Source organism: Falco punctatus (assembly GCF_963210335.1).
Source record: "Falco punctatus genome assembly, chromosome: 4".
In the NCBI taxonomy this organism is placed as follows: domain Eukaryota; kingdom Metazoa; phylum Chordata; class Aves; order Falconiformes; family Falconidae; genus Falco; species Falco punctatus.
Genome location: NC_137583.1, coordinates 7091168 through 7104934, shown reverse-complemented (window position 1 = coordinate 7104934; position 13767 = coordinate 7091168). Strand labels below are relative to the sequence as shown.

At 47.4% G+C, this 13767-nt stretch overlaps 1 long non-coding RNA gene across 1 annotated transcript in view; it reads left to right on the top strand.

Annotated features, from left to right (window-relative positions):
* LOC308063404 overlaps window positions 1-13767 on the top strand; it is a 314414-nt gene that overhangs the window by 261979 nt on the left and 38668 nt on the right. Inside the window, exons 8-9 of the long non-coding RNA XR_013927953.1 lie at window positions 5518-5632; window positions 13611-13704. This is a non-coding gene — a long non-coding RNA (uncharacterized lncRNA). The remainder of the gene's footprint in view (window positions 1-5517; window positions 5633-13610; window positions 13705-13767) is intronic.

The window sequence follows — 13767 nt, the reverse complement described above, 5'->3', positions numbered from 1 at the left end:
CGGTGGTTGTGATTGTGTGCATGTGTTGTTTTACTTAACCTCCAAACAATGTATTTGATTCCTTTTTTTCATTTTAAGTATTATTTGAGCCCAGCTTCAAAACGACCTCCTGAGGTAGCAGATCTGGCAATTCTTAGCAGAAAACAACTTCTGAGTAACAGCTAGAGCCTTATACTGAGGTTTTGAAACGTTGAAGCCATCACTTCATTTCCCCCGGTACCTGCATGCCTGGAGTACGTTCTCCTTATACCCCTTTGTCTGAACACTAGGAGAAGTGGCAGAGTTGTTAATTAAAACAGTGCCATGCACAGGGTTTGGAAAAGGAACAACAAATACGAAAGGCCTGTGAGCTATTTCCTCCTCTTCTCCTTCCCCTGCAATTTATTCTAATCCAGGTTTTCCATGTGATATCCCTTGCAAAAAAAACCAACAAACAAACAAACAAAAAAACGCCAAAACCAACCCACCTCCCCATTCAGACTTATTTTGGGAAGACGCTTGGGAACACCTTTTGCTTTGAACCTGAATCGTTGCTTTATTTCATAGATACGGAGGCAGCAGCAGGGACCCACACACACACTCCCTGGATCAGGCGTTGGCACTATGTGAATATAACACAAAAAGACATGTCGGCAGTAATCCCTTGCCCTGGTATGGGGGTATGAGGGAGGCTCCCAGAAACACCTCTTTCTTCAGGTTCACAGCCCTGTTTGAGTCATTGATGGCCAGTGATGTTGCCTTTATCTAGGTCAGGCTAGAAAAGATGTAGAGCTAGTTACAGGTGAAGACTGAAGTTCAAATCCCAGAATCCAGTGTAGTTGTCTCTTCCAGACAACAGTTCAGGACCCATTACCCAGCCCGGCATCCTTCAGAGCTCTGTCACCCCCAGAAAACCTCCTTTGTATCACCCACTTCTCTGCAACCTTCTTGCCACAGCTCTCCATCGCTGAGGAAAACTGGTGTCCTTAGTGGCAGGGATGCTGCAAGGATAAGTACATTGTCTGTAGTGATGTCATTAAAAAAAATTAATACGTTAAAAATGTTTCCTTCCTCTACAATAATGATAATCTTAATTTTTGAGCTTCCTGCAGTGGAACATTTTCTTAATTGAATTCCTAATTCATTGAACATCTCTAATAAGCATGAATGACAATTTCATCTTACTGGCTGCATTCTTTGAAGGGATGCTCTTTGGAGACTGATGCATGAAACAAAACCTTCTTTCCCCTCTCAGGCCAAGGTTTTAACTCCAGTCTTTGCTCAGCAGCCAGCATCAACCCGGGGCACTCTGCCTCTCCGGGGTATGTGCTGGGCTCCTCTCATTGCTGTCTACAGCTTGGAGGCAGTAACAGTCCTGCAGGCACCCTGGGTTCATCTCTGGTGATTGAGCTGGGCTTCCCCTGCTGAGGAGGCACTGGGGTGGACATCCCTGAAGGTGAAGGCTGCTCTTGCCCCAGAGCACCGGCACCAATCAGGAATCCCACGTGCTCTGCTTTGTTCAGCACTGAATGAAATGCTTTGCTACGTGCTGGGCAACCTTACTGCATCCTTTTTAGACCTGCTTTTTTCCAAGGACCTGGGGAGCTGGAGTTCCTTAGCTGGCATATGATTAATCTGGAGCATGCTGTCACATTCTGGTGCATCTTCCTTATCCTTCCATTTCCAACACACAATTTTTTCCTTGTCCTCAATGTGGTAGGTCCTTTGCTGGAGATGAGCTCCTGTGTCTTGTTGCAGGATACGGGTACACCTCTGCAGGAGCTAAGCCACCACTGGGCTGCCTCTCAACTAGTTCAGCAAACGTTCTCCTGCCTGTATGAGCACAAACCCTGCAAACAACTTGCTTGAACCAGGCAATTTTGGCACCATTCCCTTGGCACATATCTCCTGATGCTGGCATGGCTCCTGACAGAGGTATGCTCCACCATGCCCTCCATCCCAAGTGCATCTGAAGACAACCACATAGGTGTTTAGGTTGCACAGAGCTTTGCAGGGCTGGTAAAAATGTTTTTTGGTGATGTTACAGTTCCCTTGTCACATTGGAAAAAAAGAGGAATGGAAAGAGAAAGAGGGGAAAGCAAGGGGAAGAGGATGGGAATCCTGCTGTCAGTTACCTAGCTTCAATGTAACTGGTAGCACACAGACACGACTTCTTCTCCTTAGGGTTTTTTGAGCAAAGAGCCTCTCCCAGAAGCTAGTCGGTCTCTGCTGTACCCCAGTGAGTGTCGTTGGTTAGCTCTAGCCTTGAAGCAGTGGCATTGTTGGTTCTTTGAGGCCCAGCTGAAATCCAGCAGCACTCCTGAAATGAAGATGTCCTGGCTGCTGCCTGGATAAAGCATGGCAGCAAGCTGAGCACATGAACCCGTGTCCTCAGATAGCTCGTCTGTTAAGGTAGCACTGCATTCTTAGAGTTAAATGGGTTCTCACAGCCAGAAGGTGACATCAGTGGAGTAAGGAGGTGGGCTCCATGTTTGCTACATGGAAAAAGGCACATCAGTTGTGGGAAACAGTCTTTCGCATCTCAATTAGATGTGACACACACAAGTCTCATCTCTAGGACCATTTATTATCCTCTATCTTTGTTATTTCTAGAGCCGCATTATTGTTGTTGTTATTATTATTATTATTATTATTATTAATGTCAATATCAATATTATTATTATACCTCAGTGCTTCCCAAGATCTAAAGTATTTATTCAAGACCAACATAGGATGAATGGGCTATAAAGGGATTTAGGTTCCTTTGGGAGGAAAATCTCAGTCTGGCACGCACTGAGAAGCCAGCCCCATCTCTTCCCTTTGCAGCCAGGGCTGACTGTTTGCGCTTTGCCATCCAAAGCAAGCAGACGGTCCAGAGGCTGCAGGACGTTCTGGGATTGATTTCCAGAGTAAGCCCACATATTGCTGCTGGTTGTGCAGGAGCTAAATTGAGCACGTATATATGAAATAGCTGCAGCTTTGTCAGCTTGTTGCACCCACAAAAGCCACGCTTACGACATGCAGAACTCCCCAGGCGATCTTGTGCCATGCTGGGTCGTTTCCTGTGGCAGAGGCTTTTTGCATGATTACTTCTTAATTGTGCTTTGTGCCCGTTGTTTTGTGACTTGCCAAGCAAGGCTATGGATGAAGCGTATTTGTTTGAAGTGTTATCCTTTAGATCTGGCAGAGAGATGACAAAGCCGGGGTAGGGGGGGCGGGGAACACCAATGGGAAATAATCCCCTCTTCACCGGAGATCTGAATTCTTCTTCCCTCTTCTTCTCTGAAGGTCACTGTTGATCATGAGCCCAGTTACAGCACGGTTCCTGCAGAACATCTCTCCCTTGCTATCCAGCTTCATTACGGTTCCTATTTTCTCTTGCCTCCCAGGGCAACATTATACTGCACTTTCATTGCCACTCAAGAGGGAAGGGAGCCCTCCTAAGCAAACCTCTTGAGCAGGGAATAGTCCTGATAAAAAGCTGTTTATGTGCAATGAGAAGACACCGACCTTGAAATCACTCCACAGTCTTCCTCTCCAGTCCATTATAAACGTGACAGCAGGCAGGTGAAGACTGCTGGCTAGCAGAGAACATTTCCCTCCCCCCCAAAAAAAAATAAAATTATCCAGCTGTTTAGAAGGAAAGCACCGATTATCTGCTCTCTCAGGAAAACTGCGAACAAGGAAAAGTGTAAAGCTATTCACACCAAGTCTACAGGGCCAAAGTGTGTGCAGTAACACCTTAAACTCCCAGGGCTCAACCATCGGCTGATAGCAGAAGTTGTACCAGGGGCTGTCAGGGCCATTTCACTATTCTGTGGTAATTTCACGGAAAATGAACTGTGCTGAAGATGCTTTTCCATTTGGGCTCACATAGGAATGTTCTCCAAAAACAGCAAACGTGCCCAATATTCTTAACTTAAAATGGCTGCTTAAAATGCAAGGAACAGTGTGGCTAATTAAGCCTCTGATCATTTAAAATTAGCTCATATGGCTTAGAGAATACAGCCCAATCCAATTAGCGCAAGAGTGCTTTGCTAGAGGCATATATAAAAAGAGGTCCTATGGAGGGGAAGAAAGATCTAGAGACTTTCCAACTCCCATCTACAGAATGAGACTGTGCCCTTTTGTGATAATTTCAATATTCTTCCTGTGACTGATTTGCAGCAGAGAAGAAACAGAGATAACAAACACCCATGGATCGTCTATGGCTTCAGTGTTGTATTTTCCCACTCTCCCGTTTCCACTGGTCACCTGAATGGAGTGCAAGATATACCTTTTACTCAAAGCCAGAGAAGATCGAAAGCACTCAGTGTGTTCTATGTATGTTCAGTTAGGAACTTAAATTAGGTTGTAGTGCAGTATTGTGGAGTGTGGCAGAGGAAGATTTTCCTCACAGGGCAGCCCAAGTGATGGAGCAATTGGTAAGGGCTCTGTATTGTCACCTCTTGTCATCCTACACACTGGAGGGGATGGCTTGGTAACACCCAGCAGTGACATCCCACAGGCTGGGGGACACATTTAACTACATTCCCTATCAATTTGATGACTTCTTTTCATTTTTATTAGCAACACCGATTTTGACTAAGGATAGAAACTTGTACTGATCATGCATCATTTAATTAAAGGGATGATGCAAACGTGTCTGAAATTTCCTGTGGACATTGACTTCTGGGAAGTTGTCCATATTTTGTTTGGACTCTGGCAAATTGATATCTGTCTAGTGCTTCCTTGGAACGATTTGGTTTGCTCTGAAAGCAATAGCTCATTTAAGGCCACTTAGTATATGCTCTAAAGCTGCGCTGCATCAAGGCTTCAGCTGATTTCAGCTCTCATTAAGGAAATGGACACATCCCTGTCTCTTTATACCAGGGGCCTCTCAATTTACTGATGTTTTTTGTGGCTGTGTGAAAGGACTCTGCCCAGAAAAGTGACCACTGCCCAAGCACCGTGTTTGTTCAGATAGGTCTGGCTATATCCTCAGACACGGCACGTGCCTTATCATTCTCAGCAGATGAGCCTGCTATTAAAAACTCCCAAACTATAGATTTTTTTATTATTTAGAGAAGCTGGACAGGTTCAGAGATGTGTGTGCTGATGTTTCAAACAGGACATTGTCATCAATGAGGAGCCTCCACAGTGTAAGTTGTTGTGCTGCTGGAGGATGTGGTTTGAAAAAAACCACGGTCACATAAAAGGACTGTATTGTCCTTTGGAAGTGGAATGAGTCGACTGCTTTTCTGGAGGCAAATTTATGGGGTTCACTTAGAGGCAAGCCCACATCATCAGTCTGTACAGCAGTCGTGGAGCCTTCAGAGTGCCTGACAACTGTTGCAGAATTTGCATCTCTACACCTTAACCCAGAGCCCCAAAGTCTGTGCCATACACGCTGGGGGACAGCACAGGCACCCACAATTACCCCCATCAGTTAGTTATATTCCCTTGGTAATCAAACCTTTGGTGTTTCAGTGCATTCCTTGCTGCACTGAAGTCACTACTCTTCCATGACGTCTTCTCCTTTCTGTGTTGTTCAGGTAGTTGCACTGCCTTGATCGCAGCAATACCAGACCTCTTCAAGAAGTGCATCATCACAGAACTCACATTTATCTTCCGTGGCTCTCCCTTCTTCCCAGTCCCTGAGATGATAACAGAGGTGAGTGTTCTATTTTAACGTGTTCCTTTTTTTATCGCTGCTGATAAACAGGCGTCGGCAAAGGAGTAGCTTAGCACTTGAAATGTGATTCAGTTCTGAGATCTGGTGGGCACTCATTTTAGGGCCAGTGCTTAGGGAAGGTCGGACTCCTCCAGAAGTGAGGTTCAGTCCCATGTTTCCCAACCAACTGCCTAATGCTGGGGAAATAGGCCATCCCAAGCTTCACTGTGGCCTCAGTGAACTGAGCGTATTTTAAGAAAATCCCAAGACCTGAAAACTGACATTGAGTAGAGGAAAATGAAGGGCAGGGTGGCTGCCCACCATACGACTGTGCAACCTGGCTGCCATCCAGGTCAGTGGGTGGCCCTGAAAAACACCCGGTAAAACTCAGATTTTCTGAAGAACGTGGGAAAGCATCTTACTCGGCTTATATCACCTAGGAATTAGAGGGGTGGGCTTCCTGGGTATTCGTCTTGAGAGGGACGTGTCAGAGCATTATTCCACCCCACTGCGTTAGCCTGGGGAGCTGGCGGAGAGCGCTCTCTGAGCCAAAGGTATTACCCTGGTAATGCAAGTTGTATTACTCAAAGAGATTTAGCCTTGAAAATGTTGTGAAGGGCTAAAAATGTGCAGAGAGATGGTTACTGCAGCTCAGCCGTTTCCCTCTGACAACAGTCTGTAGGAGAAGCTGAGCAACCTTTTGCAGCTGTCAGAGGAATAAGTCTTTTATCTCAAAGGACTGATCCATAAAGAATTAATTGTCCAAGCCCTGCTCTCAGCCAGGTCATTTTTGTTACAAAATGTATATGTATTATCAACATCAGGACATCCCATAGACTTTCTAAAGGTATAAGAAAGCCCTAGATTATCATCCTCTCACATTAAAAAAAAAAAAGCCCAAAAAGAGTCAGTCATCTTAGTGCCACGGGCTGGATTCCTGATTAAAAAAAAAAAAAAAAAAAAAAAAAAAAAGAGAGAAAATGCACATTAAGAAAAAATAAATGTGTACAACTGAGAGATTTAGGAGGGTGTTCCAACCCCCTGCAGCCAGAGAAAGAGACTGTCATGACTCTTAACTCTGGTACTCTGGCTCAGACCCTAAATAGTTGAGGCCAAATTATTAATAGAGAAGGTGAGTGACAGATTCCAGATACACAAGTCAGGCTGCCTCCTGACATTTTCTGTCAGTAAAAATAAGTAGCCTTTCTTTACATCTAACAGAAATCTCTTCCCTGGCTCTCCTTGACGGTTCCCCCTCCTGTCTCCACCTCCAGAGATGTCTGAACAGTATAATTTCCTTTTATTTTTAGCCATCTTTCATAATTGAAAGTATCTCTGTGTCAAAGAGAAAACGTTTCCATGAATTCCTCAACAGGCACTTACTGAAAGCAATTGATGAAAATGAAATATTTAATGGGGTTTTACACCTGTGGACTTGGCAATACTGGTGCATCTCAAAAGCAAAATTTTAATGACATCAAGATGGATGGGCATGGGGCCATCATCTCACCAGCTTCACTGGTGCATCTCTTTGGGGTCGGGATCTGGCCTGAGGGGTGTATGAGTCAGTGGCAGGTGAGCTGCTCCTCACTCCAGAGCTTTCTGCTTTTCCTACTGGAGACCCAATACCGCTGCTTGGGGCAAAGCTGATGTTTCTCACTTCTCAGTAGTACTTAGGGTGGCTGCAGCGCTCTCCGGAGATCCAGCCACATCCACAGGCAGTATTCATCTCATCTAAGGTAAGGACCACCTGGGATCAGACCCAGGGTCCAGCTTGCCCCATTCCTTCTCTTGCAAAGTGGCCAGAGCAGATGCCTCTGGAAGACAACACAGGAGCTCCTCAAGTGATCTCCTGCATATGTGCTGCCCACCTGTATGAGTTTGTACTTGGGATCTTCCTGAGGCATTGTTTTTGCCTTTGCCTTTGTTAGTGTATGAAGGATTTTTCTTCCCTGGATTAGCTCACCTCTTCCCAGGCCAGTTCTGTGCTCCTGTTTCGATGCTCAAGCAGACAGATCCTGCTCCTGCTCCTGCTCCTGCTCAGTAGCTCAGCTGGACTTTGCCTTGGCCCGAAGGGCTGCAGCAAGAATGTATCAAAGCAAGTACAGGAGCAGAAACAGCCTCTCAACAGCACACAGTGAGGGAAGAGGTGATTCAGTTTAATGCAACTACTAAAACCAACCCCAAGGATCCAAGACTTTAATTGCATCCACTTTGCAAATCAAGCTTTCTCTAATCAAGCTCTCTTGTGACTCACCACTAGCCCAGAGCTGACTGCTGTGGAGGTAGAGAGGACAGACCTCGGCTCTCGTCTGCCCTTTCTCCCTTCCTCACCAGCTAATAACTCCCCCTTGCTGTGTGCCCCCTTCTCGGCTGCCTCCCCTCTCCCTCCAAGTGTCACTGCTCTACCCCCTGCCACCTCCCACCGTGGGCAGTGTCTCACGCCTCTCACAGTGTCTTGGGGGAGAAGGGTGCAGAGAACCCTGTTGCATCCTCAAAATTAAGGAGGCAGAACCCAACCCCACCTTCTCAGTGCTGTCCCCAGGCATGGGTGTCAGCTTAAGGGTCTCTCTTGCTGCCTGTGTCAGTCCCTCATGGTTTTCTGTTGTGAAAGCTGCAGAAGAAAGTTTTCAGCTTACCGTGTCCATTTAGGAATGATAACATGGCTAGAATTTATGAATCATAACTAATCGTGTTGCCAGTACAGGGAGGATTATACAATGTGTGATCTAATAACCCCCGACTGTTTAATCACCTGTGGTAGGTTCTGAGCATGTTACACGACAGGTGACATACCTGACCTTTTAAGGTGAAGCCACAAAAGATGTTTCTTTCATAGGTGTTTCCCTGCTCCACTTGGGTGGAGCATCCTTGCAAGTAGCAGGACCTCCTGGCCTGGCAGAAGCAGGTGGGAGTGTTGTCACACAAGTGTTGTCACATCTCAGAGGAGTATCCCACTGGCATTCCTGCAGTGATTTCAACAGCAAGGGGAGGAAATGAGTCTGGATTTTGCATGAGGCTGTTGCTGCACGGGTGTCTGTAGGTGCCCAAAAGCCCCCATGGTCTCCACAGGAGGCTGGAAAGGTTCTGCCATCCCAGAGAAGACATCGCTGGGGCAGAGCTGTGGCTGTAACCTAGCCCTGCAGTGTGCCCTCGTATGAGTTGTGCAGGTTCGGAGCTAGCAAACTCATGCCATTTGTGCACTGTTCACTCACTCCTGTCCACCGACCTCAAAGAAACACTTTTCCCCTATGAAGAGCTGCCTCCATAACGAAGATATGAACAATGAAGATAATGAAGATGGCCTTTGCCTGACAGTGACAGTCCCTTCCTGCTGCCGCCCCATCCTCAATAACCTCTTGGGTTAAGTTCAGCCTAACCAATACAAATATATCTGTCACATGAACATAATTGCATTTAATTGCTGAGATAAATTTAAAATAATTGCCCAGGTGACGTTCACCCTTCCAGGGACGTTTGTGAATGAACAGGGGGTTTCTGGGCAACCCCACGCTCTGCCCAGGTGCTGACGGTGACTTTCACAGACAGCCACAGCACAGTTCTCGCTCTTGAACATCTTCCCTGCAGCCCTTGGAGTGGTTTCAAGTGAAAAACAGAACGGTGACATATTAAACGTTGCCTCCCACGCAGTGTCTCTCTTCAGCCTCCGTTGTTGCTTGCTGTGGGTTCAGGAGTCTCTGGTGGATCAGCCTGCCCCCGAAAACGCATGTGTTTGCCAAAATAGAAGCATTTTTGCAGAAGGCAATGATTTGGCTGAACGTTTTGCCAGCATGCGTCTCTGGGTTTTGCAATTTGTTTCAGCATTTTGTGTTTGTATTTAATTCTGGATTTCCTTTTCTTGTACGAGATACTACCACAACAAAATATTTTAATGTTTGCAAATACTTTTTTGGGGAGGGGTAGGGGAAAGACATTGATTTTCAAATACGTTTTGAAATGCCAGGATTCCCTACCAGGCAGTAGGGCCATTTTCCTGTCAGTTCACAGCACCAGCTCTGGTTACATAGAAGTTAATGCCACTGTGAGAGGACCTGAACATCTTTCCCACTAATATGCTTTACTTTCAGGATGGTGAATTATTTAAAATGCTTTCTATGGCTTTAGTCTCTCCCAAGTCACAATCTCATATTTCATTAATGTCAGTCTCATAATCGATTATTCCTTTTCTGGTAGCAGCTGGGATCTCCTGTCAAGGACCAAGGAGCAGTTGGTACCTTCCTAGGTGGTGATGGAGAGCAGGGTAGATGGGGTCTGGCTTGATGCACTTATCCAGCCAAAGCTAGGGACAACCGTGACCTGCACAACCCAGGGGGAGTTGGAAGAGAGCAAAGCCAGCAGCTGAGCAGAAAAATTACACAAGCAGGTGAAGTAGACCCTAGGGTTGGTGGACCTTAGACAGCAAGCATGGGACAAAATAAGAAAAGGTATTTCAAGGCAGTGGGAAGCGTTTCTGTTTGATATGCCTCATATATGCTGTTTTCTGGCACCTGGGAAAACTGCTCAGTAGTAGCGCAAAAAGAGAGTGAAGAATAATGTCTCCAGTGGAAATTCCTGCAGCTCTTGGCTCAGCAGAGCATAATTGCTGGTGGCTGGAGCCTGCTTAGGACACTGGAGCTAACACCTCTGTGCTTGCAAGAAGTGGGATCTTGGGTGACCACAAGCATTAAGTTTGGAGTATCATTAAAATAGCAACACCTGCAGCAGCACAGAGTCCTGAACTCCCTGCTGAGGAGTTTCACTGTGCTGCTAACTTAGAGGGAAGATGTCACCTACTAAATCACCCAAACCACTTCCTGCAGCACCTGCTTTTTCCTCATGTCTCCTATCCAAATAGTGGCTAGACCCATGTAAAAAATGCTGTCTCCTGAAATAGCTGGGCTGGGCCTTGCTGGATCCACAGCACACATTGCCAGAGGGATGGCTGCAGGAGGAGTGATGTACGGAAGGTGTAACACCTGTGCCCGTGCTACAGGCAGAGCCAGAGCATGGCCCTGTTCCATACTGGCGCCTGCCAGAGTACGGCTCTTCATCACAGCCCTCAATGGAGTCAGGCAGCACACAGGCACTTGTGAAAAAAAGCTTGCAGGCTTTTCCACGCGTGAGGATATTGCCGGATATGAAATGCATTGGGAATGGTCATTTAGGATTGCTGCCCAAGCATCTTTGGGGCCAAAGTGGTACCAGCTTTCGGATCCTGGATGCATCAATCCAGGTGGGGATGGACAGCCACCATGAACCCTGGTCCTGCACCAGAGGTCCCCTCTCCAAAGCAGCTCCTCCAGGAAGGGCATGGGTTTGGTCAGAACTTTCTCTCCTGAGCTGGGACCCGGTATGTTGGTGGTCCCTTGATTGCCATGGAGTTACATGCTCACAACTCACGTGCCAAAGACAAAAACCCCACAGTGATTCCCTCTGGTCATAGTTTTCTCAACATATTGACTCTGCCAGGCAGTTAGTCAGCAACAGTGGGCACTGTTGGTGGAGCCAGGAACCCTCTGCAGTGGAGGTCCTCCCTTGCTTTCCTTCCTGAAGAAGGAACCTGAGTGTCCCACTTGCTCCCTCGCCTGAAGAAGACCTGACACAGCAGATCTGTAAGCTGTGGGCATTTTGCACTCCCACACAGTTCCCCAGCACCTGGTCAAGCTGATTTGATGACTGTTGTTTCTGGACGTGGACTGGAAGGCAGGCAGAGACATCTCTTGGGCTGGCTGGAACATTCAGCAGGGAGGAAGGCTGTGGCCCTCCCAGCTGCCTGCTCGCTCCTCAGCTTTCTCTTTCTCAAGGGCTTCAGGAAGCTGAAGAGATTCAGAGATATGTTTTATTCCCTTTCTTGAAAGTGTGGCTAAAAATAAAGAGACTATTAAAACCAAGCCCAACCCATGAAACAGAGTGCGTAGGTGTGATGCTAACCAACACCTGGGGCTGTGGAGCGTCCTGGGGGAGCTGGCACCCATCTAGCAGACATGTTCTCTCTTTCTCCTCATTCTTTCTTTGGCACCTTGTCAAAGAGTTCATGAGATAATAAATCTAAAGTCATTTTGTTTGAAAGTGACCTGTGTGTTGTTCCAGTTATAAGAAGAAGAGAACAAGACGACAATGATTTTCATTTGTAAAACTGACCAGGACCCCCAGGCTGCTCCTGTGCTCTCTGCTTTTATTTCCTGGCTGAAGGTTTCTAGAGGTGGCTGGTAGAAAATTACAATGGCAGATATTGCTTTGCGGTAGCAGAGCAGGATGTCTCTGAGGTTTGCCTTTGGCAGATGCGATAGACCAGCAGAAAACATGCAGTGCACAAGGGTGAGTTCCTGGACAGCCCTGGGTAGCAAAGGAGGAAGGTTTAATGGAAAGGAGCTCCTCCAAGCGGCATGAAACCATGGGACCTCAGCTCAAGACCTGAAAGGAAGGCTGTGCAATGTGGGCATGCCAGCCCCACAGCACATCCCTCGCTTGTATCCTCCCAGCTTGCGTGTAAGTAGGTCTTGTGTGTGTGACAGGGAGATGCAGGTCTCCCCTGAAGATGGGGGATTTGCAGGGCTCTTGCATAGTGAGAAAAGTCATAAAATGTGTGTTCACGCTACCATAGTCCCCCCAGAAGACCTGTGCCTCCACCCTGCCATAGCAAAGGGGATTGGGGCAGGGTGGGCATTAACATGTTAATCCTTAGACAGCCTGAGGGCTTCAGCTACTGTGGATGAAGGGCTGTGGTGGACGAACATGGACTTAGTGTCATCTGTAATGCAGCAGAGATTGGCGTTTGGTACAAAGGGAATTTGCCGCTGTTGGGTTCGGTAAATTGCTTGGTGATACCATGAACTTGGAGCTGCTCATATCCTCCCTTTGCATGGCCAGGAGGGTCTGTATGCAGCCTTAGGGGTGGAAGAGTTACCCTGTGATGCAAAACAGCCTAGGATTTGGTGGATTGAGGTAGCACAGGTGGGCGGTGCATGTACAAGATGAGTTTGATTATCTGCATTAGTCTGTAACAGCCTACACAGGTGCACCTCTCAGGCACAGTGTCCCAGCTACTGCAGCAAGCTGAGAGGCAGTAATTCCCCTTCCCTCCCTGCCTTCTCCATCCACAACGCCTTTGGTAGGACTGGGAAATGGTAGGAAAGGAAGCATCCTCAGAGCAAGCCGTGCCAGAGAGCTGCAAAACTGGAAGGAGGGCTGCAAAAATCTGGTGGGAACCAAACGGGCTGTAGTGGCAGCTTCTCAGAGATGGACTTCCAGGGACAGCCTGGCCAGTGCTGCCTGTGGACACCAGCAAAAGAAAAAGCCACAAACATTGCCTAGACCCCGCATGAACCTCCCCTGCCACTGTCCACCACCCCTGGTGACATAAGTGCACAGCTGGAAGCAGTTTATTCCCCACCAGCCCTTTCCTGCTTATCTGGAGCCAGCAGCAAGAGCAGGAGCCGCTCTCGTAGAGGGACCCTGCAAATCCTCTGATGGACACGCAGACCAAGCGCTGTTTCCCAGGGGGATCGGGAAGGATTGGATAATTAATCACAGCTTGTCTGGGGGTGGATGAGGAAGTCTGAATAAAGGTGTTAACGGCTCTTAAAGGCTTTCCTGGTTCGCAGAGGGTGCTGCCTCAAACAGATTATCTGGAAATATTATTAGCTGGGGTGGGAAAGGGGTTTGTTCCTTCTCTAGGCTCTTTGCAGCCACCCTAAATCTGCTTGAGCTGTGGAGACAGATTTTATTGTGTGGGAGGAGGTGGGGGAGAGGTGTTGGCTGTCAGTGGGTCAGCAATTAATTGGTTTATTCCTTTCTCACAGTTATTTTCTAACAAATGTCTGCTAAAACCCTAGTGCCCACTTTGTCCCAGCTCAGCAAACAAGAACCACAGGGATTTGCACTTGGGGAGACCCCAGGCCCTGAGATCAGCTTTCCAGGCACTGCCAGGAGGTCCCTTGTCCCCTGCCAAGCCTCTTTGCCTGTTGTCTCATCTTAGGAAGAGGATGTGATTAGTGTTTCCTGCCACGGGCTGTCAGCTGAGGAATGAGAACTGTGTGCCAAGAGGAGAAAAGAGCTGCCACAGATGGATGGTAAGTGAAAGCAGAGAGGTGCCCCCTCTTTGCTCCAAAGGAAACTTTCCTTCCAATGTCTCC